General features: G+C 49.2%; 1 long non-coding RNA gene across 3 annotated transcripts in view; it reads left to right on the top strand.

Annotated features, from left to right (window-relative positions):
- The window catches only part of LOC137650668 (uncharacterized), a 68,407-nt gene that overhangs the window by 33,677 nt on the left and 8,307 nt on the right, over positions 1-26,423 (top strand). For 2 of the 3 annotated variants that reach the window (XR_011046034.1, XR_011046035.1), the window contains exon 2: positions 116-342. This is a non-coding gene — a long non-coding RNA (uncharacterized lncRNA). Of the gene's footprint in view, positions 1-115; positions 391-26,423 lie in introns of those variants that run through there. The other variant, XR_011046033.1, reaches the window with a different exon arrangement.

The raw sequence follows: 26,423 nt of genomic DNA on the forward strand, positions 1-26,423 counted from the left end.
CTAGCCTCATCTAATAGCACTTTTTATGTGATTTTATTATATATTTCAGTTTGCCTATCAAGGCTTCTAATTTGTCCTAAATTGTAAGAGGAGTAATTCATTATACATTTTTCAGGATATAAGTGGTCATTTGCTTGAAATTGAACTGACAAACGGCAGATATAATGGCGACGTCCATTAATCACAAGACTACGGGCTGCATTATTGCAAGAGCCCGTGCTTGGCCGTAAGGGCCAGGCAATCAACAACAAAATAATCACAAGAAAACTTCTGTTCTACTGTTCAAATGGAAATTCAAATCTGTGACTTCATGAAAAAAAATAATACTTGCCATGGATTTAGGTGCGGGGAGAATTAGTAATTCTTAAAATTATTATGTAGATCTATATACAGTGAGGCTCTAAGTACCTTGATATTGCCTAATCTGTTAAAGTCATCTGTTAGATTTCAACTGCTAAACTAATATTTTTTTCTATAAATCCTAAAATCTGTTGCTGTCTTTGCCATTAAACAGATTAAGTCTTAGCAATCATAAATACTGCTGTCCGTTTTTATATGAATTTTTTTTTAGCAAAGCGTAAAATTAAGTTATACTTTATTTGCAACTTAAAATATTACTGAATCACATCTTCAATCACTTTGATCAATATGTCAGTCTTGTGTCATACTAAATTTATTAGAAGCCTCAGTATTGAATTTCACTCTTTGTCACCAATTGAAAATTGTTTCGTAACTGACATACAAACCACGCTATTTGATAGGGGTTATTACTTTCGGCGTAGCTGAAATGACGAGTCATTAGAATTTTAACGAGGGTTTACTACCCCACCGCTAGTTGGGGGGGGGTAGGAGGGTAGCTTTCCCCCCCCCCCCCCCCCCCTCACACACACCTCTGCTTGAGCTCGCTTTGCTCTCGGCTCAGGTGGTAGTCGGACGTGTCCGCTCTCACCCTCGCCTCTCTGACAGCCGTTAATGCCTTTTTGCTTTCTGTTCTACTGGTGTGTTTGTGAAGTTGGCCTCTGCTATCATGCGCAAGTGTCCTGGATTACCCGACCGCCCTTGTGGTACGTTTATGTCGGTGGTCGAGACGGACCTTCACACCCTTTGTCCTTATTGTAGGGGCCAATAGTGTGATAGAACTAATAAGTGTGGTGTGTGTAGGGAGTGGTCTACCTCCCAGTGGGAGAGGTTTTCTCGGCGACGGAAGAAGAAGTCCAAGCGGGATATTTCTCCTTCGAAGGTTTCTTTGAAAGGAGAAATTCCCAAGGACTCTTCTTCCGTTGCCCAAACCTCCTCCGAAGCTCCCACTCGATCAATTTCTTCCGAGAGACCGTCGAGGGGTAGCGTAGGCCATAGTTCTGTTTCCCGACCTCGGGGTTCGGGAGAGAGCGTTGCCTCCCATAGCGAAGCAGCTCCTCCTCCTCCCCCGGGGGAGGAATTAAATTTGTTCCGTAACTGAAATACAGTGATGCCTCAGGATACGAAAGTAATCTGTTCAGGATACGGTTTCGTATCCTGATTTTTTTGTATCCTGAGTCACGTTTTACATGTAAATAGCCTAATCCGTTCCAAGCCTTACGAAAAGACACCTTTTCTTTCATAAACACGCTAAACTGTAGTAATAAACATGCAATGCAGCCATTTCTATCATTCATTAATTAACCCAACCGTTATAAACAGCCTAATCCATTCTAGAAACCACCATGAGATTATTCAATAATGTAGTTATAGCCTAGTTATCCCCTCCAAGCCCTAAGAAAACGGTCCGTTTTCTTTACTACTGTATAAAAGTTACGGTACTGTATATAAAGCATTTGGATCAGTGTAGGTGTATTGTTACCTGTACACCTAAATTAAGGGTTGATACCCTGAAAAAAAAGGTACTGTACTCCCAGCGACGAGTTGGGATCTCGTAAGCTTTTCGTATCCTGAAAATTTTTTCGTATACTGGGGCATAAAAATCTTTGTATCGCTTTTCGTATCCTGAATTTTTAGTAAGCAGAAACTTTCGTATCCAGAGGTATCACTGTACAAACCACGCTATTTACATGGGGTAACTACTTCGGCGTAGCTGAACGACGAGCCATAAAAGTTTTAACGAGGGTTTCCTACCCCTCCGCTAGTTAGCGGGAGTTAGGGAGGGGTAGCTAGCTACCCCTCCCCCTCACACACACCGGAGAATACTCCACTTTACTTTTGGCTCTGATAGCGATCGGAAGTCTCCGCTCCTATCCTCACTTGACGGCCATTATTGTTTTTTCTTTTAACTTACCTTTTCTTATACATAACTCTTTTACCCCCAAAGGACGTACTGGTACGTTTCACAAAAGCCATCCCTTCACCCCCATGGACGTACTGGTACGTTTCACAAAAGCCATCCCTTCACCCCCATGGACGTACCGGTACGTCCTCGCAAAAAAATGCTATAAATTTTTTTTTTTTCATATTTTTGATAATTTTTTTTTTTTTTTTTTAGAAAATTCAGGCATTTTCCAAGAGAATGAGACCAACCTGACCTCTCTATGACAAAAATTAAGGCTGTTAGAGCAATTTTAAAAAAAATGTGCTGGGAAAAAAATAACCCCCTGGGGGTTAAGGGTTGGAAATTTCCAAATAGCCTGGGGGTAAAAGGGTTAATATATTTAAACATTATTGATGTTTATGTATATCTTGGTGTATAGGAAATAGTAAGTTTCCTTTGCTTTCGGTGTTGTGCGGTGTGTGTTGTGTACGTTCTATGAGAGTATTGCCGGCTTTGCAGGCCACTACGATCTTTTCTTGATCACGGCCTTTCACTCCTAGGCCACCATGGTTGCCTTCGTGGAGACCGGCCCTTCTCTTGAGGTCGTTCACCTCTTACTCCGTACTACGCCTACGATAGCCTCTCAGGACCGAGTCGCTATTTCGTTTTATTTGTTTCAATTATTTTTATGAATATAATTGTTTTAACTTTTCTGCTTAGGGCTCACGTCCCTTCGGGGGTCGGTGATCCTTGGAACATTCAAAGTCAGTTGCATAATTACAGTATGTTATAATTCTGTTTTGTTAACCTTCGTCTACCCCCCCTCACCTGGGCATGCCGGGTGGGGGAGGGGGCTGCATACCTTCTTTCGTTCTTATGTTCTTTCCCTCGGGGTTTCTCTTCGGAGTTTCCCCCGGGGGAATTTCTGTTAAATAATTATTCTGTTTTATTTTCCAGTTGTTCCGTAACCGAAATACAAACCACGCTATTTACAGAGGGTTACCTTTTAGCGCAGCTGAAATGGCGAGCCATTAGAATTTAACGAGGGTGTATTACCCCCGCGCTAGTTAGCGGGGGGGTAGGGGAGTGGTAGCTAGCTACCCCTCTCCCCCTTCACACACAGATGAATGCTCACTTTCACTTTTGGCTCGGACTGTGACAGACGTCTCTGTCTTGGTCCTCTCTTGGCAGCCATTGTTTGTTTTGTCTTTACTTAATCTCTTACTTTTCATTTACTCAATATATATGTAAACATGTTTTCATATTTGTATATATATTTGAGTATAGAAATAAGTAAGTTTCCTTTTCAGAGTTGTGTGTGTAGTGTACGATATCTACGTGGAGTCCTCGGCAGTTAGGCCACCACGGCGTAATTTTATGGGTGGCGATCGAGTTTGACCTATGTCTTTCTCTCTCTCTCTCTTGAGGTCGTTCACCCTTTTACTACGTGTTACTACGCCCTTGTAGCTTCCTTTCCGTGTGGGGGGGTTGCTACGCCGTACGTTTGTCTCAATTAGCTATGAATCTAATTGTAGTTGTTTTTTGTTTTTCAGCTTGTAGAACAATTCCTTTCGGGGTTTTCGTTCTTTCTTTAGTGTTCATTCATTTTTAAATTACATAATTACATAGTTACATAATTATAATTGTTATAATTCTGTTTTGGTTACAGCTCTCCTTCCGTGAGTGAGAGTGGTTGTGAGGGCACGTGCCTGTTGTGTAATTCTTTTTTCCTTTCCCTCGGGATTCCTCTTCGGAGCCTTCCCGGGGGAATGAATGTGTACTAATATTATTTTTTTTTATTTTTTTACAGTTACCGATCTAGTTCGTTTCTGTAATATGGCAATGGTGTGAGCTGTCTTGTTGAGTCCTGGGGATTCGGCTGTTGCTGCCTCCCCCCTTGTATTTTCGTCAGGGGTGTGTCTCCTTCTACTGGAAGTACTCCCGTGACGACGGACAACTCTCCAGTTCATTTTAGAACTCTCAGGAGGCTTGCCTCCTTGGGCGGGTAACTTTCCTTCCAAGGGAAGTTTATCCTGTCCAGGCTTGAGTTTTCCCCTTTTGGGGGGTTCTTCTCTTGCCTTTTTTTCGTGCGACTATGCTCTTGGTGCTGAGCGGTCACACCTGCAGTTTCGCTCAAGGGGCTGGGCAACTGCAGGAGCTCCTCTTCGGAGGATTGCTCCTTTTAGGTCACTGGCTGACCAGTCTCTTCTACGAAGTGTTTCTCTTTCGTTCGCGAGAGAGTACACTCATAGAGACTCCTCTTCGGAGGATTGCTCCTTTTAGGTCACTGGCTGACCAGTCTCTTCTACGAAGTGTTTCTCTTTCGTTCGCGAGAGAGTACACTCATAGAGACTCCTCTTCGGAGGTTTCTTCTGTTGCTGTTGGCCTCCCTCGCCGTAAGGCCCACCGTCCGCCTCGTCGTAAGGGCCTCTCATCTCCCTATAAGGGTGCTTGAGGTGCCTTTTTGAATCTCCGTTTGCAGCCTACAACTTTTTTTTCTTGATCTTCCGCATTGGTGCAGATGGACAGCAGTCTGATCTCGTCTTCCGACGGGCAACGGTCTTCCCGACGGACAACGGTCTTCCCGACGGACAGCGGTCTTCCGACGGACATCAGTCTCCCGGCGGACAACGATCCCTTCGGGGCAAAGGGTTGCCTCCCACGGGGGTTCTTCCCTTGCGTGTCAGGGTTTCCCTGCGCGCCCTTCTGCTGTGTTCTCTCCTGCTCCTGCTCAGTGTTAGCGCACAGGCGCTCTTCTGCTCATCAGCGCTCTCCTGTTCGTCAGCGCTTTCATGATGATCATCCCTGCTGTTCCTGTTGGTTCCTGTTACGCGCCCTGTGCGCCCACGTTCGCCCTCGCGATCTAGAACTTCGGTTCAGGTCGGGGTCAAGGACTCTTCTTCTATGCGCAGGCTTCCACGCGTAGCCTTCTGCTCGTCAGCGATCATCAGCTCGCCAGCGATCATCAGCTCGCCAGCGATCACCTGTCTCTCGGCGATCTCCGGATCGCCCGCGTGTGTTACAGCCGGCACGCCAACGTTCTCCAACACTTCTGAAGGAACATGGTTCGCCAGCTACTAGCTCACCTGCGCATGCTGATCGCCATCGCGCGACCCTCAACTGTGGATGCTGATCGCCATCGCGCGACCCTCAACTGCGGATGCTGATCGCCATCGCGCGACCCTCAACTGCGGATGCTGATCGCCATCGCGCGACCCTCAACTGCGGATGCTGATCGCCATCGCGCGACCCTCAACTGCCGATGCTGATCGCCATCGCGCGACCGCACACCTGCGGATGCTGATCACCATCGCGCTATCGTCTACCCTGCGGATGTTGCTCGCCATCGCGCGACCCTCAACTGCGGATGCTGCTCGCCATCGCGCGATCGCCCACCTGCAGATGCGGCTCGCCATCGCGCGACCGCCCACCTGCGCATGCTGATCGCCATCGCGCGACCCTGGCATGCTGATCGCCATCGCGCGACCCTGCGCATGCTGATCACCATCGCGCGACCCTGCGCATGCTGATCACCATCGCGCGACCCTGCGCATGCTGATCACCATCGCGCAATCGCCCTCCTGCACATGCTGCTCGCGATCGCTCACCTTCGCATACTGCTCGCCAACGCACGATCGCTCACCTGCGCATGCTGCTCGACCATCGCGTCGGCATAACACAACGCGCCATCGCCAACCTGCGAGTTAACGCTCACCAGCTCACCACCAATCGCTTGTTGATCTGTATCGCCAGCGGTCTTCCTCGCCCACGCGGCAGCGCGTTTCCTCGCCATCGCGCTAACGCTTGCGTTCGCCGCCTCGGACTCGCGCACATCCACCTGCCCACCCTCGCGACCGCTCGCCTGTGTGCCCGCGCGACCGCTTGCCTGTGCGCCCGCGCGACCGCTTGCCTGTGCGCCCGCGCGACCGCTTGCCTGTGCGCCCGCGCGACCATTCGCCTGCGCGACCACACGCCCACGTGCCTGCACGTCTACGCTCATGCGCATCCGCGCCCATGCTCTCCAATGTTCGCCCACGCGCGAACCAACGGTTTTCCATCGCGCGGACGGATGGTGTTCCGTCGCGCGAACCTACAGTGTTTCTTCGCACAAACGTCGGCTTATTTCTTGCAGTATCCATTGCTCGTCTATGGGTTATCGCTCGCCAACCACCAGCTCTCGCCCTTCCTACCACGCTCGCCCTCCTTCTGCGCTCCTTCGCTCACCTTCGTTTGCGTTACCGCGCATGGGCGCTTCTACATTCGCCCACGCGAAAATCTTTGAATTACCGTCGCGCGAGCTCCAGGGCGATTGCGACCAGATTCCCAATGGGGTTTTCGCAGCATGGCTAGCCTGGCGAGTTCTTTTGGAGCGTATTTCCAGAACACGGCCTCACCCCGTAAACGCAGAGCATGGCACTTGCAAGAATAGGAGAAACTTAAGGGAGATCTGAGCAACACTCCTCTTTCCTGAACCTGGGTTAGCCCTTCCCCGTCATTCCCTGGAAGGATTTTTGGCGGGGGGCTTTCCGTTCGAGATTTCTCCATCGGACAAGGGGTGACTGCTTACCCCTTCCTCTGGGAGCTTACCAGGTTCTTTCCCTCCTCGGTTACGGCCCGAGGTTTGGTTCAAGGAAGCTACAGGAAGATCATGGGTACTTTCCTCCTCTTGAGCTCAGGCACCTTGGCCTTTCGTCGTTAAGTATCTAACTTGCGGACAAGCTCGATGTTGTACCATCTGGATGCGCTGACTGAGGGCTTCCTTCGGGTGTCTCATCTGTGGAGGTCGACGACCTCAGACACCCTTCCATCCTTGAGAAGAGTTTGTTTGTGCCCAAGGACAGAGACTTAGACAGCGGCTGTGCGGAGGAAATCGACTTCAGTTTTCACTCCTCCAAGGCGCTTTCTTCCAGACTCTGCAGGGCTCCAGCGCCCTTTTCTTTCAACCACGTCGGCCTAAGTTATCGGCTACGACAACTGGGACAAGGTGTCCAATTGCAGTTTCCTCCTGTCAGGAACAGATGGCACGGGAGACTCCCCCGGGGGGGCGTAGTCCTAAAAGGAGTTCACAAACTCTAGGATTGCAGGTTTTTCGCTGGGAGGATGCTTAAGGTTACTCATCCGAATGACAGCTTCCTGATGCCCATTCCCGCACAATCTCTGTGATCAGCCAAGGATATCGCGCCTGCCGTCTCTGTCAGCGAATTCAGTGTCTCTGAACCTCTATGCCATAGCGTCAGCAGAGTTGCCCGGTTGGGCAGAATGATCCATACCTTAGGCGAAGGTCTTCCTTAGGATCATCGACGGCTTCACCCCCGGCCTCCTCAGTCGATCCTTTCTTGTAAGGAAGGATCTGAGAGGGGATGTCCGTAGTCGACCTCTCAGCCCTGATCAAGTTTGTCGAACAAACTTCGGCCAGCGTAGACCAGCAGAATTGATCAGACTGGTAACGAGGCGACAGGACTCCTTAAACCCTGGATCAGAAGGACGGGTACTTTCAGTTTCCATTCCATCCATCTTCCAGGGTGCTCGTCGAATTCAGCCTAGACTGCAAGTATTCCTGCTTATGATGCAGTGTGGCTATCCCGCCGTGGCATAGCAGGTTTGTTTCCCCAGAGAACTCTCCCTGCCTTCCTCTTGGCCGCTCAGGTGCAGGCTTCCGCCTCTTCTGCTGTTTGGAGGGCTGGTCAACTCCGGTAGGCTCGGGTTCGACCTTCTTCAGCGCCGGGACAAGCTTCTGGATGCTTACCATGAGTGTGGGCTCATGGTATTTTGCTTGGAGCCTTCTCTTCCTCTGCCTCAACATCTGGAGTATCTGGCCATGATATTGAGTCAACGGCCTTACCACGTTGGAAACCCCGCTTCTCGTCCGTCCAGCGAGGTTAAGCAACGTCGGTACTTGGATGGATGACCACCTGGGGACGCCAGATTCTGTTACCACATCCTCCGAGCCTTCCTTTCGGTTGACTGTGGCAAGACTGAGGAGAGTCGCAGTACCTGTTCTCAGTCAAGCAGAGCTTTCAGCCCTACCTTGGAACGTTTCCTAGTTCTCCTTTCCTCATTGACCCGTCTATAGTCCGAACGGTCGCCTTAGGATAAGTTCCATGTGAGGCGATCCAAGTTCCGGTGGCTTCAGGCAATGTTTAACCGGACTTCCTGGCCCCTATGGGACCAGCGGAACTATTAGACCTGCAATGGGTGTTGACCTATGGAGCCTCTTGATGGTAGTGGATATTCTCGTCCTTTCCCCACATTCTTGATGCTGTTCTCGGACTCGTCAAAGGAAAGGGGGGGGGGGGGGCATGTTCTGGTCCAGGCCTATGGTCAAGACCTGAAGGATACCTCTCCATCATTCAGGCAGGCTTAGGGGCCTTAGTCTGGCCCCTCTACAGATCCTACAGCTCCTGCCGAGTCGCCCCGTGCGCGTCGACTTCATGATTCTGACGTATTCTAACCAGCAGGGGACGCATTTTCACACCTTCACATCTTGCAGTAGAGATACCGGGATGATTGAGATTCTCTCAATACCACCATCGGCTCTCTCATTCCAGGCAGGGGAATGTTCTCGCAGACTATCCGAGCAGAGCCTCGTAGAGAGAGTGTACCTGGGGGTCTTTGACCTTGGGTAACCAGCAAGTACTGGTCTGGGGGACCTGATCGCGATAGCTTGGAACCTCAAGCTTCCGCTATTCTTCCCCCCAGTCTCAGACCCCGAGACTCTGGCAAGATGCATTCCGGTGATGGTGGGACAACTTCGACGCCTGCGTCTTCCCTCCTTTTTGTCTGTGGACAATGGATCTCAACAAGACCAGGTTGTCTGTCAACCTTTCAATGGGAGAGCTCCACTGGGACTATGCGCAGAACGGTTTCTGGACCCTCTGCTTCCCCTGACGGAACTCCCGGGAGAGCTTCTTCCACGGCGCAGACTACTCAAGCAACCACACTGCGACATCTCTCCCGAACCGGGGCGTCGCTTCGGCTTCATGCCTGGAGACACTACGCCTCCTCCTCAAGAAGAGACAACCCGCTACAGTCGCGGTACGGAGGTCGCGTCATCTGCGATAGTCATCCACAGGGGTCTCCCAGGCAAAGTGAAGAGTCTAAGGTGGTTGGTGCCATGGGAGATATACCTCTTCCCTTGAGGCCTCCTCTCCAGCAATAACGGTCTTATTGCCTTTCGGCGGGAGGAAACTCCTTTCCGCTCTCGGCAATGAAGCCTGTCGCTCAGCCTTTCCCTGACCTTCAGGCTTAAAGGAATAACTTTTTCCTGCCCGCTGGATCTATCCTCGCTCATGCGAAGCTACGATCGTCCCTGCCCTTGTCGGAGGAAGACCTCCAACTTGGAGCATGGCTCGGACTTTTAGTCCTTTAAGAGATCTTCTCAAGACCCTTTACGATAGGCCTCGGATTGTATTCCGACTTGGGTCTCCTGCTCACTCTGGCCACGGCCAGTTTGTAAGCAATCTTTTTGGTCTCTTACGACTCCCCCTTTCTAAGGAAGAGGGGAAGGCAACATTCAGGCTCGCTCCTGAGTTGTTGGCTAGACTCAGAATCTGGGGGTCCCGGCCCTTCGGTCCGATTCATTCAAGATTTCGAGTCTCCATTCTGTATCTGATGTCCCAAGACCTTCTCTTTCTTGCCAGTAAAGGAATCGAGAGGTTAGCGCTGGGAACAGCTGCAGTTTGTCCTCAGTTGCAGCCGATTTGGGAGCACAAGAAGGACATGGGGGAGAGTCACCAGTATACCTCTTCAGCCCGGACTCAAGGACATTCATCTCGACCTGTCTCCAGACCCTCCCCCGTCACGTCGCCCTACAGCACAATGTTGGATACATCGCAACGTCCCTCGCCTTCGAGTAATACTACTCTGTGACGCAGGTGCTACAAGCTGGAGTCTGGAGGTGTCTAATGACCTTCGCAGCCCGCTTCCTGCAGGGCGTGACCCACAGGAGTCTCGATACGTTTTCTATCGCTCTGTGGTGGCTACACAACAGCTGGTCTAACCTCAGGCTCCTTTTTGGACAGGTAGCAGAAGGTTGAGGGCATTGTTATCAGGTTTTAGTCTGCATGAACGAAAGAAGTATGTCTGGCCCTTACTTCTTTCTTCATCATCCCCTCTACGGGGAAGCAGCATCCTGGTCTCTGCATAGCTGACCTCAAACCTCTGCAGGTAAACCATGCTTCCTTGTGTTCCGAGTATTGAGTCAATACTGTCGCGTCCCCCATACCCTGACGAGGTGGTATTGCGAACGTCCTAACCCAGAGTTCCTTCTGGAACTCCAGGTCAACTGCCTAGGACGGGTCACACTTCGTCCTTCACACACAAGCTTACGTAGGCCACATGGTTCCTTGCGGAGCAAGGAACTTGTGAGGTGCAGGGACTCCTTTTGTGGAGTGCGACTCACTCGGATTCTGAGTCCCCGGGTAAAGCCAAAGCCAGTAAGGCTGGGGACTTTCCACCCTACCTAAGGGGTAAGTCACCCTCTGTAAATAGCGTGGTTTGTATTTCGGTTACGGAACAAATGACAAATTCGAAGATAATTTGTATTTTTCCTAACCATACAAACCTTAGCTATTTACATATATTTGCCCGCCAGCCCTGTCCCCCAAGACAAGTCCTACCTCTAAGTGAAAGTGAGCATTCATCTGTGTGTGAGGGGGGGGAGGGGTAGCTAGCTACCACTCCCCTACCCCCCCGCTAACTAGCGCGGGGGTAATACACCCTCGTTAAATTCTAATGGCTCGCCATTTCAGCTGCGCTAAAAGGTAACCCTCTGTAAATAGCTAAGGTTTGTATGGTTAGGAAAAATACAAATTATCTTCGAATTTGTCATTTTATGATGCTGTTTCTTCGTGCCTGTTGTCTGCCTTCGAAGCAGAGCTGTCCTGTTTATCATGGGGAGTCGGCTTCGCCACCGTCTCTCAAGGCGTTCGTCAGGGGCGTTCCCTTCTCTTAGAAGTCCCCCCGTGACTACTGCCAGCTCTTCATTGCATCCTAGAACGATAAGGAGGTTCGCCTCCAGGGTAGTTCGTTAACTTCCCTTTTTACTTTCCTTGGCCCTTAGGCAGTTATGCTCTTGGGGCTGAGCGGCCGCCTTTGTGACTTGCTCAAGGGGCTGAGCGGTTGCAAGGCTAGACCATGGTACTAGCGTCTATGCTCTCGGGGCTGAGCGGTCGCTTCTGTAGCTACGCTCAAGGGGCTGAGCAGCTGCAGGATCAGTCTGGCCCTCTCTCATTCGCGAGGGAGGCCGCACTAAGGGTTCCTCCTCGGAGGATTGCTCCTTTTGTCTCTTCTACGAAATGTCCCCTCCCGTTCGCATGAGAGGACACTCACAGAGACTCCTCTTCAGAGGATTGTTCCTGTTTAGGTCTGCTGATCTCACGGCCTTTCGGGGCTCCATCACCAGTCTCTTCTACGAAGTGCTCACCTCACTCGTTTGCGAGAGAGGCCACTCATAGAGACTCCTCTTCAGAGGATTGTTCCTGTCGTCAACAGCTTGCTGTTCAGTCACTAGCACTTCGGTGTTTAGTGACAGGGAAACTTTGGTTTCTCTTTTTCCCTGACCCTACGGGGTCTCGGAGCTTTAGTTACGCAGTTCCCCCGGGCTCTCGTAACTTTAGTCACTTCTACACTTCGGTGATTAGTGACGGAGAAACTTCGGTTTCTCGTTGCGTTGACCCTTCAGGGTCTCACAACTATCCCCTCGGGGCCTCGCTACTCAGACTACATTAGACCCTTGGTCTCTCGTCCCTCAGTGTACCTGTTACCTGCTGTATCCGTTCCTGACTGCAGGCGCGCCTTGGGCGCCCACGCCCCCGTTATCTAACGGGCTCCTCCCTTCGGGGCAGGAGAGACTTTCTCACACCTTGAGTAAGTCCCTTAAGTGCCAGGTATCACCTGCGCGCCAACGTTCCCTTACGCGCTAGCGCTCGACTGCTGTTCCTACTGTTCCTGAGTCTGCCCTCAGAGACACCCTGTTCCAGTATTCAGTTAGGCTGCTACCAACGTTCCCTGCGCATTTGCACACATCGTTGGGGTCCCTGAGATAGCGCACTGGCGTTCTCCAGCGTTTCAGCCTACGATGTGTCTAAGTCTCTTCTACGAAGGACACCCCTCCCGTTCGCGGGAAAGGTACCTCATAGAGACCACTCCTCGGAGTATCTAGCAGTCCCTCAGTTGATCGTCGGCTCTGAAGTAGACCTCCTGGTCCACTTCAGGGGATGCCCTCCCTTTTAGGGACACATCCTAGTTCCTGATCTACGAGTTAGCCGATCCTTCAACCATTTCCGACGATCTTCTGTTACACAGGGGCCTACGATCTTCACTTGCGCATAAGCGCTGAAGACCGCCCGCGTGCGGGATTATTCCCCGCACGCGATCCCGCAATCGTCGAGGATCGTTAGCTGACAATCTTCTGATATGCGCTAACGCGTAAGCGTCGATGATCGCCCGCGCGGGTGGTTTCCCGCGCGCGATCTCGCCATGTTTTAGGATCGCGCGATCGTCTGGGATTGTTAGCCGACGATCTTCTGTTACGCACTAACGCGTAAAGGCTGTAGATCGCCCGCGGGGGATGGTTTCCCGCGCGCGATCTCCAAGGCCCTTCCGCTCGTGGTTTTTCCGCGCGATCGTCGAAGATCGTTAACCCGGCGACGGTCGTTAGCCGGCGATCTTCGGATCCAGCGGTAGGTGCGCTAGCGCTGATGATTTTCTTAGTGCGCATAAACGCCGAGGATCGGTCTGTGCGCGGGATGGTTTCCCGCGCGCGACAACAAGGCCGTCCGCGCGCGGTTCTCCGCTCGCGATCATCGACGGCCGTTAGCCGGCGATCTTCGGATCCGGCGCTAAGCGCGCAAGCACCGACAATCTTCTTGGTATGCATAAGCTCCGATGATCGTTCTGTGCGCGGGATGGTTTCCCGCGCACGACAACGAGGCCATCCGCGCGCGATTGTCGACGGCCGTTAGCCGCCGATCTTCGGATTCGACGCTAAGCGCGCGAGCGCTGACGATCTTCACAGTTCGCGTAAGTGCCGAAGATCGTTCCGTTCACAGGATGGGTTCCCGCACGCGACCATTGAGGCTCATGCATCCATCGCGGATCGTCCGCGCGCGGTTTCCTGCTCGCGATCGTCGTAGATCGTCCGCGCACGGGCACAGAGGTTTTCCCGCTCGCGATCGCCAACTATCTTCTCTCGCGCGCGAGTGCTGACAGTCTTCGCTCACGCGTGAGCGTCGAAGATCGTCCGTGCTCGCGTGAATCGCCGACGATCGTCTTTCATAGTTGGAGATCATACACACGCGGGCACCATGGTTTCCCGCTCACTGTCCTACGGTCTTCTCTCGCGCTAGCGCCGACGATCTTCGTACTCGCGTAAGCGCCGAAGATCGTCAGCGTTATTCTTCCGCGCATGGGATGGTTTCCCACACGCAATCGCCGACGTCGCTAGCACCGGCGATCTTTTTCGCCGAGATTGTTCGTGCGTGGGATGGTTTCCCTCGCTATCGCCCACGATCTTTCACGCACAAGCGCCAGCGATCTGCATACGCGCGGAAGCGCGGGGATCGTTCACGCGTACATCGATACGCTCACGCGGGTACGCGGGCATGCGGGCGTGGTTATACTGCTACGCATGCTTTATTCAAGCGCTACCCAGATCTGTGCTTTTCGCGTGATCGTCAGCGTGATCGGCGCACCGTTCTCCGACGTGACCGCGCCCTGTTTACATCAGGGCTTATGGCGGTCAGGCCACCTCCGCGTTTCCCTCCCCCGCAGCGCAGAGCAGCGCCCTCTCCGGAGGGGGGGAGGTTTCCGGATAGGTCAAAGGTCTCTTCTCCCTTCTTTGCAGATTCTCTACGGGCGAACCCTCATGTGTCATTTCCCCCAGAGGATCGAACGATCCTCTTCCCTCCAGAGGGACTCTTTTTCAGCGCAAGGGTTGGCCGGCCGTCATCAGAACGTTCAAGCAGGCGATGAGCCTGTGCCTTCTGACTGGGGTCACTAATCAGTAGCAGCTTCCTCTCCCCCTGAAGGGGGTGAGAGGAATCTCTGGCATGATATCTCCCCCAAGGACTATCCTGTCCCTTCGCGAGTCCTTATGCAGGCGATGAGCCCTCCTCGAACTTAATCTTCCTCCCCTGCGGATGAGCACTACCCATCCCCAGGAGGGTCGGAAGACCCGGTCCTCTCCCGCTTCACTCCATTGGGAGAATCCCCGCCTCTTCTTGAGGGTCCTATCGTGCGGAGGGGGCGAAGCCTTACGTCCTTCATCGCTGGGGTCCTGTTTCCCTCATAGGAGGGATCCTAAGGCCCTGTTTTCCGCAAGGTTCCGACAGGATCCAGTTGGACCCTTGGGGCATGTCTACGAGTCTCCCCAGGAAGAGCCTCCGGGGATGGGAGACCTCGCTGCCAGTCCATCAGGAGGAGGAGCTCCAGGGGTCGGAACTTGCGTTCTGGCAGGTTCTGGCCCTCAGGAGAAACCTCAAGGGGATCCCAGATTCTGAGATTCCTCTTCGGTAAGGGAAGGATTCGGTCCTGGACCGAGTTCTACTCACCCAAGGACTCCCTTACGCCAGTGCAGCTTGCCCTGGTCTCAGGGAATGGAGAGCGCCAGAGACTAGGCCGAGGGCCAGCTCTCCGAGCTTGTCTCCTTCAACAGTCCCGGTTGATTTCGAGCCCCTCCCTCCTCCCAGGGTAGGGATAGGTGAGGGGACGAGCCCTCCGGGCGGAAGTCCAGTCCATGTCGGAGAGACGCCCCCTCCAAGAGGTGGCCAACGGGTTTCGAGGCCTCTGTAATCATCTCCTTCCCTTCTCGACTCTGTACAGAGTTGTCAAACAGTCTCCGTTCAGCATAGCAACAGCAGACGCGGTCAGCTTTGCGGTGAGAATACAAGTCTTCATGTGTACACTGATCCGGTAGGACTCGTACTTCCGGTCCTGTTTCACCCATCTTCGAGGAAGTACTTCGGAGTCTGCCTGGAAGGCGGATATACCAGTTCAAGGGCTGTGCTTCGGCCTCTCCGCGGCACCTCAACAGTTCTCTGATACTTCCTCTTGGATCTTTTCACGGGCTCTCAGTATTGGCATCCAGCCACTCCGTTTCCTGGGTGACTGGCCGATCCTGGCAGACTCGAAGGCATCCCTTCTTCGTCATCGGGACAAGCTCCTCAGACTTTACCAAGTTCTAAAGATCATGGTGGTCCTCGAGGAGTCCTCCCCGCAGCCCTCTCAGTGTCTGGTATACCGAGCCTGGTCTTAGGCTCCTATCTCCCGTAGCCTTCCCTTCAGACGATAGGGTACCAAGGCAGAGGAAGGTCGCGAGACCTTTCCTCACACGAGAAGACCCTCCAACCCAAGGTTGTTACGTCTCTCCTCCCTGGCCCGTCTGGTTTCCACAGTTGCCCCAGGATGAGTTCTCTCCAGTGGCGATTCGGGGCGCGGGGGAGTCGGGGGCACGTCTCCCCAGACGCCGAGACCCCTAGGGTACAACCGGTACAGATGAACCCATAGGGGTGGGAGGCTGACGAGGGCCTACAATATGAAGTGGTCCTTCTCGTCCTTCCCCCTAACTTGATGCGGTCTTTGGACGCGTCAAAGAAAAGTGGGGGGTCCACGTTCTGATCCACGGGTCCTCAGGCCGGTGGTCAGAACCAGGAAGAACCTTCTCTAGTCCTACTAGAGACGGAAACCGTGTTTCTGGCACTTCAGTAGCTCCACCTAGCCTGGCGGACTACTCTGTGGTTATGAGGATCAACAACACCACAGTGATGGTTTTCTGGCCCAGACAAGGAGGTACTTTTCAGTACAAACATCCCATCCTGTGGTAGAGATACCTAGATGGTCCGAGTCCCCCTCGGTCTCCTTGGTAGCTCGCTTGATTCCAGGCAAAGGAATGGGCTCGCCAACAGTCTGAGCAGTGTGTCACGGACACCACATTCCGAGTGGTCTTTGGATCCTCAAGTAGCCTACAAGTCCTGCCTCGGTGGGGCTCCCTCGGTGGACCGTTTCGCTACAGCACTGAGCTGCAAGCTCCCGCTGTACTGCTCCCCGGTCACGGATCCCAAGGCCATCGGGTAGGATGCCTTCTAGTAACGGTGGGACACCATCGATGTGTTGCCTCCATAGCTTGCTCCACTTCCCGCCGGGAGTCTATCCAGCATCTCCTCAAAGAGAAAGAGAGAGGATTTTCGCAACAAGTGGCGAAAAAGAGGCCTGGACACCTGCGCAAGTCTTCCGCAGTAGTCTCCCAGGTGATTGAGCGAGTTTTTGTGGCCGGTGTCGGGGAGAGGGCATCCCTCCACACGATGCCGCTTCCAGCAATAGTGGAGCCCCTAGTGGGATTGCGGATTAATGTGCTTTTCAGTTTCGACTCTGAAAGGCTATCCCTCAGCCTTAAGTCTTGCCTCCTAGTTCTAGGAACAAACATTTCTCCCCCCGCTGGAACTCTTCCTTCGCATGCGAAGCCTTGTCCTCTCCTACCCTCAGTCGAAGGTGAGACCTCCTCCTTGGGACGTGGTTCGAGTCCTAGAGTCTCTAAAGAGACCTTCTGACGAACCACTATGTAAGTCCCCAGACCACCACCTTTCTGGGTAGACAGTGTTCCCGCTAGCCTATCTTCAGCCAAGCGAGTCACATGGTCTCTCTTACGACTTTGCCCATTCAGGGGGTTAGGGGGAGGCAACATTCAGGTTCGTCCCTGAGGTTTGTTGCCGAGACTCAGAATCCTGGAGTGCTGGACCCGCTATTCGACTCCTTCCAGGGTTCGAGTCTCCGTCCTGTAGCAGATGACTCAGACCATCTCCTACCTTGCCGGTAGGGAGTCCGAGCTGGTGTCTTCAGAGAACAGCTGCAGTTCGTCTCCAGGCTCAAGTCTCGTTCGTGGATCCTGGGTAACGAGGAGAAGGGTCTCCACCCTGCCTTGAATCCTGACCCTTCTCCGTCGCATTGCCCTAGAGCCCATGATGTCAGGGGCTTAGATACGTCCCTGCCCTTCATGGAGCATCTTTCAGTGACGCAGGTCCTACAAGCGGGGGTGTTGAAGCATCAGACCTTCTTCTTAGCCCCTTACCTGCAAGACATGACCCACAGGAGGCTCGATACATTTCTATCGGCCCTGTGGTGGCTTCACAACAGGTGGTCTAAACCTCAGGCTCCTTGATGGACAAGTAGCAGAAGGTTGAGGGCATTGTTACCTGGTGTTAGTCTGCATGAATGAAAAGATCTGTCTGGCCCTTATTCTTTTCTTCATCCTCTCCTCCCACGGAGAAAGCAGCATCCTGGTTTCTCTGCACAGCTAACCTTAAACCACTGCAGGTAGACCATGCTTCCTTGTGTTCCTAGTATTAGGTATAATACTGTCATGTCCCCATACCCTGATGGGGTGGTATTGGGAGAGTCCTAGCCTGGATTTCCTTGTGAGGGACTCCAGGGCAACTGCCTGGGACAAGTCACTTTTCACCTTCGCACACACCTTACGTAGGCCGCGGCAGTTTCACAACCACCAGCGAGGAGCACGGATTTCCTATTGTCCGAGTACTTGATCGCTTGAATGTGGAATCCCCGGGCAAGCCAAAGTCAGTATGGCCGGGACTTACCACCCTTTCTAAGGGTTAAGTCACCCCATGTAAATAGCGTGGTTTGTATTTCAGTTACGGAACAAATGACAAATTCGTAGATAATTTGTATTTTTCCTAACTATACAAACCTTAGCTATTTACAGTTATGTGCCCGCCAGCCCTGTCCCCCAAGATAAGTCCTACCTCTAAGTAAAGTGGAGTATTCTCTGGTGTGTGTGAGGGGGAGGGGTACCTAGCTACCCCTCCCTACCCCCCGCTAACTAGCGGAGGGGTAGGAAACCCTTGTTAAAACTTTTATGGCTCGTCGTTCAGCTACGCCGAAGTAATTACCCCATGTAAATAGCTAAGGTTTGTATAGTTAGGAAAAATACAAATTATCTACGAATTTGTCATATTAATGTAAGCATTAATGATTTGTTCCAGCCTTGGTCTTCCTTGGGGCTCGAAGGTTCGCCCTTAAGGAATCCTTGTTTGACATGATCCGGTTGGGTGCCGCTGTCAAACAATCGCTGACTTTGACAGAGGTTGATCCTCTGTCTATCGTCGACGTTGTGGTGGCAGAGGCTTCCGATGCGGTATCTCCGACCTCTGCAACTGATCAACCTGCTGTAGCTGAAGGCTTAGTTTCTCCCTCTGCTCAACCTTCGAGGGAGGAACTAAGTCCAACAGTCTCTCCTGCCGGTGATTCTCCCCCTCGTGGAAGTTCACTCACAGAGACTCCTCTACGGAGGACTGCTTACATTCAGCTCGCTGACCCAACGACCCCCAGAGGGCGCATACGGCGTAAAGCTCGCCTTCCTCTTCGCCTTTCCCTCCAGAGGGAGTATCTGACACCGCAGCCGTCAGCCAGCAGCCTTGGTTTGGGACACTGGTCAGAGCAGTCGTGCAGGCGTTTAAGCCTGTTCTCTCTGACCTAGGCCACAAATCCTTGGCAGCTTCTACTCCCCTGAAGAGGAAGAGAGGAGTTTCAAACGGGGTAACTTCTCCGAGGGCAAAGCTGACTCCTCGTAAGTCTTTGAGGCAGGCTTCCTCACCTCCCCAGACTTTTTCTCCCTCCCCTTCGGACGAAAACTTCCCGTTCTCAGGGGAGTCACGTGAGGTGAGGCATTCCCCATTGCACCAATGAGGGAAACCCCACCTCGCGCTGGAAAGTCTTCTCGGGAAGGAGTGGAGAAGAGCCTACCCCTGTCGTTGTTGGAGTGTTGCATCCCTCCCAGGAGGGAGTCAAAGGACTCCAAGGCAGTACAGGTATTGCTCGACTTACGACCAAGATGGGAACCGAGAGATGAGTTGTAAGTCAAGTTGGCCGTATGTCGAACTAGAAAAGTGAAGTTTCCGTAGATTTATTTTGATACGTTATGATTCGGCAATCATCTGGATCATATTTTGTCAATATTTTCTTGCTGTCTATCATTATTCCATTTTCTTGTTTCATAGGATATCATATGCTCTATAAATGCATTATTGTATTCTATTCATCAATTTTGGAAGCATTTTACAATAGAGTACTGAAAAAGGGATTTTGACGAAGGAAAAATCTATTTCTGGGGAGAGACCTGTGGTGCCCGGTAAAAAATCGTTCTTATATATCTTTTCTGATAAAACCTTCCAATTATACCAGAGAAAGATAAAAGCATGGAATGCTGAGGTTACAACCCTCGCGCGAGCACCTTTTGGGTGTCGTGTATAAAGCAAAGGCGCGTGAAATCCACTATTCACAGGTTGTCTTCCATTTAGTTAATTCCTTCGTCAAAGGGATGGGCCGATACAAAGGCCCTAGCCAACCCCCAGCGCTACACCACCCACGCCACGACGCGAGCGCCATCTGAACAACATCCTTCTTTTTGGAATCTTAAGTGTTGAATTTTTTTGTGGTGCTCTCGATCTTTTTTATCAATCATGGATTTATTTTGTCATGTCCGAAGCTCCATCTTCACACATTCCAATGTTAAGTACCATAGTTTGTTTTGACAGCTTTTTATAGTACCGGGCTTTTGTTTTATATCCAGTATAGTCTGTTTTATTATTCCCGTCTGGCCCTTCACGGCGGCCATTGTTTGTTCACTTGTTTGGGAATTCATCTTTGTCTGCCCGTTTAGTACTCTGTCACTTAGGTTCATGGTTAAGTCCCTGGCCTTATGCCTTTAGAACCGTTACTATTTTTGTGTATTTATGCTCATGGTATTTTTTGCTAGCAAGTCCAGCCTACGAACGAGATAGCGATCTAGCTTTGTTATTGTTTAGTACCCGCCCCTCCGAGGCGTTCGTCACTCGACTGTGCTATTTATTTTAAGTTTTAGCAGATGCTATTCTTCGATCGTAGTTTTATATGGTTGTACATTTTTATTTTATACGTTTATAATAGTGTTGTGTGTTTTTTAGTCCTGATATTGTGTCCAAGAGAGCGAGAGCTTGGGGTCCCCGTTTTCTGTTCGCAGTCACGAGTTACCCCTTTCTCTCGTTTTCTTTCTTAGCTCCGGTGGGGGAGCGGATTTCCCGTTTTCCGTTTTGTGCGTTCAACGGGTTCTCCCTCCCTCACCTCTCCCCCTCTGGGTGGATGATAACTTACGAGTTATTTATTTTTCGTGACTTTTCAATTGTTAGCGTTATTTTGGTCCGTGTTTCGTCCTCTCCCCGTTACGCTCGGGAGTAGTTATGAACGTTTTCCACTCCGCCTTGAGTTCTACTCCGCCATGAGGGATTCTCAATGACTTTCGTTCTATTGTTATATTTATAAATTGTTTACTACATGGGACGGGCTTTATATTGAAAATTTTGTTTACCTTTGGTTATGATCAGCTGATCTGGAAGTGCCGCTACTTACTGTATAAAAATATGGCGTACATACGTATGGCATATTTTTTTATCATTTCTTAACTTATTAGAAATATCTTCATGATGAATATTACATCAACGCCAATATGTTACAGGAAATCAGTTTTCATACAGGTATAATGCGAAATCGTTGTAGCTCTTTCTGTGTGTGAGTGTGTGTGTGCTCGCTCTCGCAATCGCATACGGGTAGTTCATTTTTAAAGCTTCATACAGTATTGTAGTTCAATATTAAGCCTTTATATTTTATTAGACATTACTGTGTTTAATTGTGGTTTATTAAAGAACGTTTATATTTTTGTAATAGACGGTAGGATAAGCGTCTCGATTCGTCTGAGGGGGTTCTTATTGGTTCAATGTTTAAACGCTGATGGGGGTGACATAAGTTTATTCCAGAAACTCCACCTGTAAAGAATATTTGGGAAATATTCCACAATATATAACCGTAGTACGGCGTAGGCTAACATAAAGCCTGACAACCTGGGGCCACCAGGCAGAGACTCCCTCGAGACTGTGTTGGCCCGAGCTACGTGTTAACGCTGGGAGGACCAAAGACCGAATCACAAGATTTGTCTTTCCAAATTCTCGCCAGTAACCATGCTTGGTTACTGTAAACAAAAACCTGTTAACGAGGTGTACTCCGCAGTTAATCAATTAGTCTTAACTATAGTTACGAGGACGGTATAAAATTTAAAGTAATATATTGATACTTAGCATTTCCCACCAACTGAGATTTAATGAGGTTTACTGCCATTGACTTGTTAAAACACCTACCAAGCCAAATACGACGAAGAAGATACATACATGAACACAAACACATTATATGTGTTCCTGTCACATTTTATTTTTCAATTTCTTGAGCATATCAATAATCAACAAATACTTTTAATTTACTTTCGGTTGGCATCAGCTGATCTCAAGGTCACGCTGCCGTATTACTATTATGAGCACATAAATATAGTGCGAATAACACTGATTTATATAATTTTCTTGACATTCGAAATTTCATCATAATGCATATTACATCAGCGCAAATATGTTATAGGGTATCACATTTTCCATATAGATTGCCATGTTGGAATGTAGACAAGGCAGACTGGGTTAAATTTTCTGAGCTAAGTGAAATCGAAGGGAGCGCAGAACAGTTTGAAAGTATTGATGATGCCATAGACCTACTGAATGGAACTCTTCATACAGCAGGAATCAATTCGATTCCCAAAACCACAGGACTATTCAAAAGACGACCAGTCCCGTGGTGGTCCTCAGAATTAACAGCCTTGCACAGAGCCACCAGAAAATCCCTGACTAGATTGCGTAGACGCCGTACGGATGGAAATTTGATATCATACAAAAAGTGTAGAGCACAGTTCCGTCGTGCCATGAAAGAAGCTAGACGCCAATCTTGGGTGGCTTTTGTTTCCTCCATTAATAGTAGAACGCCCCCATCTTCTGTATGGAGGAAAATAAAAAAAAATTGCAGGCAAATTTACCCCGAACCCACCACCAGTGTTGAAAGTGAATGGTCAGTTTGTGACTGAGGGAAATGAAGTTAGCAATGCCCTGGGTGACCATTTTTCAAATGTATCGTGCAAGAGTGTAGCAGCTCCTGGTCACCAGTACAGGAGCATTGAAGAAAAGAAAATTTTAAATTTTGCAACAGGAAGGGAAGAATCGTATAATTCTCCTTTTACTGAAAGAGAACTTGATTCCGCACTTGCTACTTGCAACGATACAGCTCCTGGACCGGACGGAATTCCATACATGTACATTTTAATACAAAGTTATTTATTTTAAGTATTATTAATAGAATATGGCATGATCATAGTTACCCAAGTGTTTGGGAACTAGCCATTATTTTAGCCTTTTTAAAACCCGGTAAGGACAAGTTTTTAGCAGCAAGCTATAGACCTATTGCATTGACTTCGTGTTTATGTAAAATCATGGAGAAGATGGTCAACGTAAGGTTGATGTGGTACCTTGAAAAGAAGGGTATTTTATCACCGATTCAATGTGGATTCAGAAAAATGCTCTCAACCACTGATGTGTTAATGAGACTTGAGTCCACTATTTGTGAAGCCTTTGCTTCCAAACAGCACCATGTGACAGTTTTTTTCGACCTTGAAAAGGCATATGATACCACATGGAGATATGGTATACTTAAAACAATTCATGAACTAGGATTAAAAGGAGAACTACCACTATTTATTCTGTCATTTCTTAAGCACAGAGTTTTTCAAGTGAGAGTGGGGGAAACTCTATCAGAAAGTAAGTGTCAGGAAGAAGGAGTTCCTCAGGGGAATGTGCTGAGTGTAACCCTGTTTGCACTAGCAATTAATGGGATATCCTCAGTCATTCCCCGGGATGTTCTCTCAACATTATTTGTGGATGATCTCTCAATATCATTTGCTGGCACTAGAATGGCAATGGTTGAGAGAAAAATCCAACTCTCTATTGATAAAATTATCCAGTGGGCTGACATGAATGGATTTAAGTTCTCGACAAGTAAAACTACCATTGTCCATTTTTGTCGTATCCGGGGAGTACATCCAGACCCGGATATATACATTAAAGGTCAACGGATACCATGTGCAAGTGAAGCTAAATTTTTTGGTTTGATATTTGATTGTTGGCTTACATGGGTTTCTCACTTAAAAGCGTTAAAAGCTAAATGTGTTGAAGCTATGAATATCTTAAAAGTATTGTCCCATACATCATTGGGGGGCAGACCGCAATACTATTTTAAAATTATACAAGGCCTTGATTTTATCCAAACTTAGTTATGGATGTGAAATATATACTTCAGCCACCCCAAGCCTGTTAAAAATATTAGACTCGATACATCATGCAGGTATTAGATTGTCTACTGGAGCTTTTAAAACCTCGCATTTCCCAAGTCTCCTTGTTGATGCTGGAGAGTTACCTCTAGACCTTTACCGAATGTCTTCCATTATTCGGTATTGGTTTAGATTGCACAGACTCCCTAACTCTCTAGCCTTTCAGACTGCAAGCCTTATAAGACACGCATCATACTTTGAGTTGCACCCAAAATCTCCTCAACCTTATGGCTTTCGGGTGAAACGATTATTAAATAGTCTGGATGTAATTAGAAATACAGTAAGGTACTTCCATTCAAAGTATCATCAACGCCTCCATGGAAGTTACCAGAGATATCTTTTTGTAAATATTTTATTGGAGATAAGAAGAATATGTCAGACCTAGAAGCCAGGTCTCTTTTTAATGAACATGTTAAAGAACATAGAGGATCAACTTTTATCTATACTGATGGCTCCAAATCTGATGCTGGCATTGGATTTGGAGTACATAGTAATGGTTTTAATTGTAGAGGTGCACTTCCTCTGACTGCTTCCATATTTGCTGCCGAACTGTATGGCATATTAACCGGTATTGAGAAAATAGCGTTGGAGAAAGAGGGTAATTTTACAATTTTTAGCGATGCAAGGAGTGTCCTTCAAGCTATAGAAGTTTTTAATTCTAATAACCCTCTAGTTTTAAAGATTTTAGAATGGCTTTTTATTATTGGACGGAGAGGTATAACAGTTCAATTTTGTTGGGTTCCAGCACATGTAGGTGTGTCTGGGAATGAGAAGGCAGATTCACTGGCTAAGAAGGCTGCATCCGAGTTGCTGCCAAGAAGGTATCCCATTCCCTGTAATGATTTCTTACCTGACATCAAGAAATTGGTTTGCAATAAATGTCAACAGTAATGGGATAGCCTAGATGGGAATAAAATGGGAGAGATAACAAATGACATATCTCCTTGGAGGTATAATATGATGCCCCGAAAATGGGAGACGTCTCTTTGTCGTCTCCGTATTGATCACACTCGGTTGACACACGAGTTTCTGCTAAAGGGCCAACACCAACCGTATTGTGACGACTGTTTAGTACCTCTAACAGTAAGGCATTTGTTGACCGAATGCCCCAATTATAACAACTTAAGGAATAGATATTTGTTTGAGGCTCGAGGTGAGAGTGGCAGGTTCATCCTTGCCAAGATTCTTGGAAATGATGCGTCATACTATGCAAGTGGCATTTTTAGATTTATTTCAGAAGCAGGTGTTCTGAAAACTATTTAACTTTTATGACATTCAACTTTTATGATTTTAATTGAATACTCTATTTTTTATTTTTGTATGCATAAATTAAATGTTACCGGCGTCAATGACCTTAGATGTCAGGATGCCTGAAAATTTTTAAATCAATCAATCAATCAATCAATCTCTGGCAACAATGGTGGGTACAACAATGACGTTTACGTCTCGTCCCTGCTTTGTCCGGAGAAGGGCACTCAAGAAGGCTAGAACAACGGTCAACCTCTCAAGACTCTCCTAGCCACGCTATGGTATTACGCAGTACCGTTTACAAACCTTTTTCAGCTCCTGATAGTCTCTCTAAGAGAACCCTCTCCACATCACAGACAACCCACTTTGACACTTACCGCAAGCTATAGCTTTGCTATGATTGTACGCTTGGAGACTACCCAGTACCTCTTTTGCGAAAAGGTTGTCTAGATATCTGAGGAATTCCTCAGCATCAGTCTACCAGGCAGTATAACATCTTGTGTGGTTGGTGTCATGTGAAAGTGTCTCTCTCCACTCGATACCTGTAGTCCAGCAATAGCGGAATCCTCGAGTGTACACAAGAGGAAAAGACCCCCTATTCAGTTTCGACAGGTAAAGATGATCACTCAACCTTGATCCTCCACCTTCAAACTGAAAGGAAGGGACATCTCTCAACGATAGACCTTTCCTAACTCATATGGACTTACAACTTGCCTTTCTCCAGTCGGAATTGAGACCTTCCTCTCGGAACATGGTTAAAATTCTCCGATCTCTAAAGAGACCACCCTATGTTCCACATCGCCCATTAATGAGAAGGGCAATGTTCAGTTTCATCCCTGAGTATGTCGCCAGACACAGTCTCCAGAGGTGACGGATCCTACACAAGTCTCTACTCGGTAACGGACGATCCAGATCATCCGTTGCTGTACCCAGAGTAAGGTATGAGACTTTACCTTAAGAAAACTGCAAGAGCCCACCCGGGTCCCTTCTCTTGTCACCAGCACTGGGAGAGACTAGAGGAGGATCACCAAAACATTATCTCGACATGACGTCTCACGATGTCAGGGGCATAGCTATGCCCCTGGTCCTTCTTAGCAGATTACTCTGTGACGCAGGTTTTACAAGAAAGGATCTGAATGCTCCAGGTGACTTTCACAACGTTTCTCCTGCAAGACGTAACCCACAGGAACTGGATACGATTTCTATCGGTCTGGTGGTGGCTGCACAACAGCTGGTTGTATACCTCAAACTCCTTATTGGACAAATAGCAGAAGGTTGAGGGCACTGTTACCCGGTTTTAGTCTGCGTGAATGAAAAGATTTGACTGGTTCTTATTCTTTTCTTCATCCTACCCTCTCGTGGGGAAAGCAGCATCCTGGGTTCTCTGCATAAGCTGACCTCAAACCACTGCAGGTAAACCATGCTCCCTTGTGTAGCTAGTATTAAGCTAATACTGTTGCGTCCCCATACCCTGGCGAAGTGGTATTGGGAAAGTGTTGGTTACATCAGGTTTTTCCTACAATAGACTCGGAATAACTTTACCTAGACAGTCACTCTTCTGCATGTCTCAACACATAGCTTGCGTAGGCCGCCGACCTTTAGCGGTGCAGGGACTCCTTATCTTTTAGTACTAACATACTATGAAAATGAGCACCCGGGTAAAGCCAAAAGCCATATTAGCAGGGACGTCCACCC

This window comes from Palaemon carinicauda, chromosome 12 (genome assembly GCF_036898095.1).
Source record: "Palaemon carinicauda isolate YSFRI2023 chromosome 12, ASM3689809v2, whole genome shotgun sequence".
NCBI lineage: Eukaryota > Metazoa > Arthropoda > Malacostraca > Decapoda > Palaemonidae > Palaemon > Palaemon carinicauda.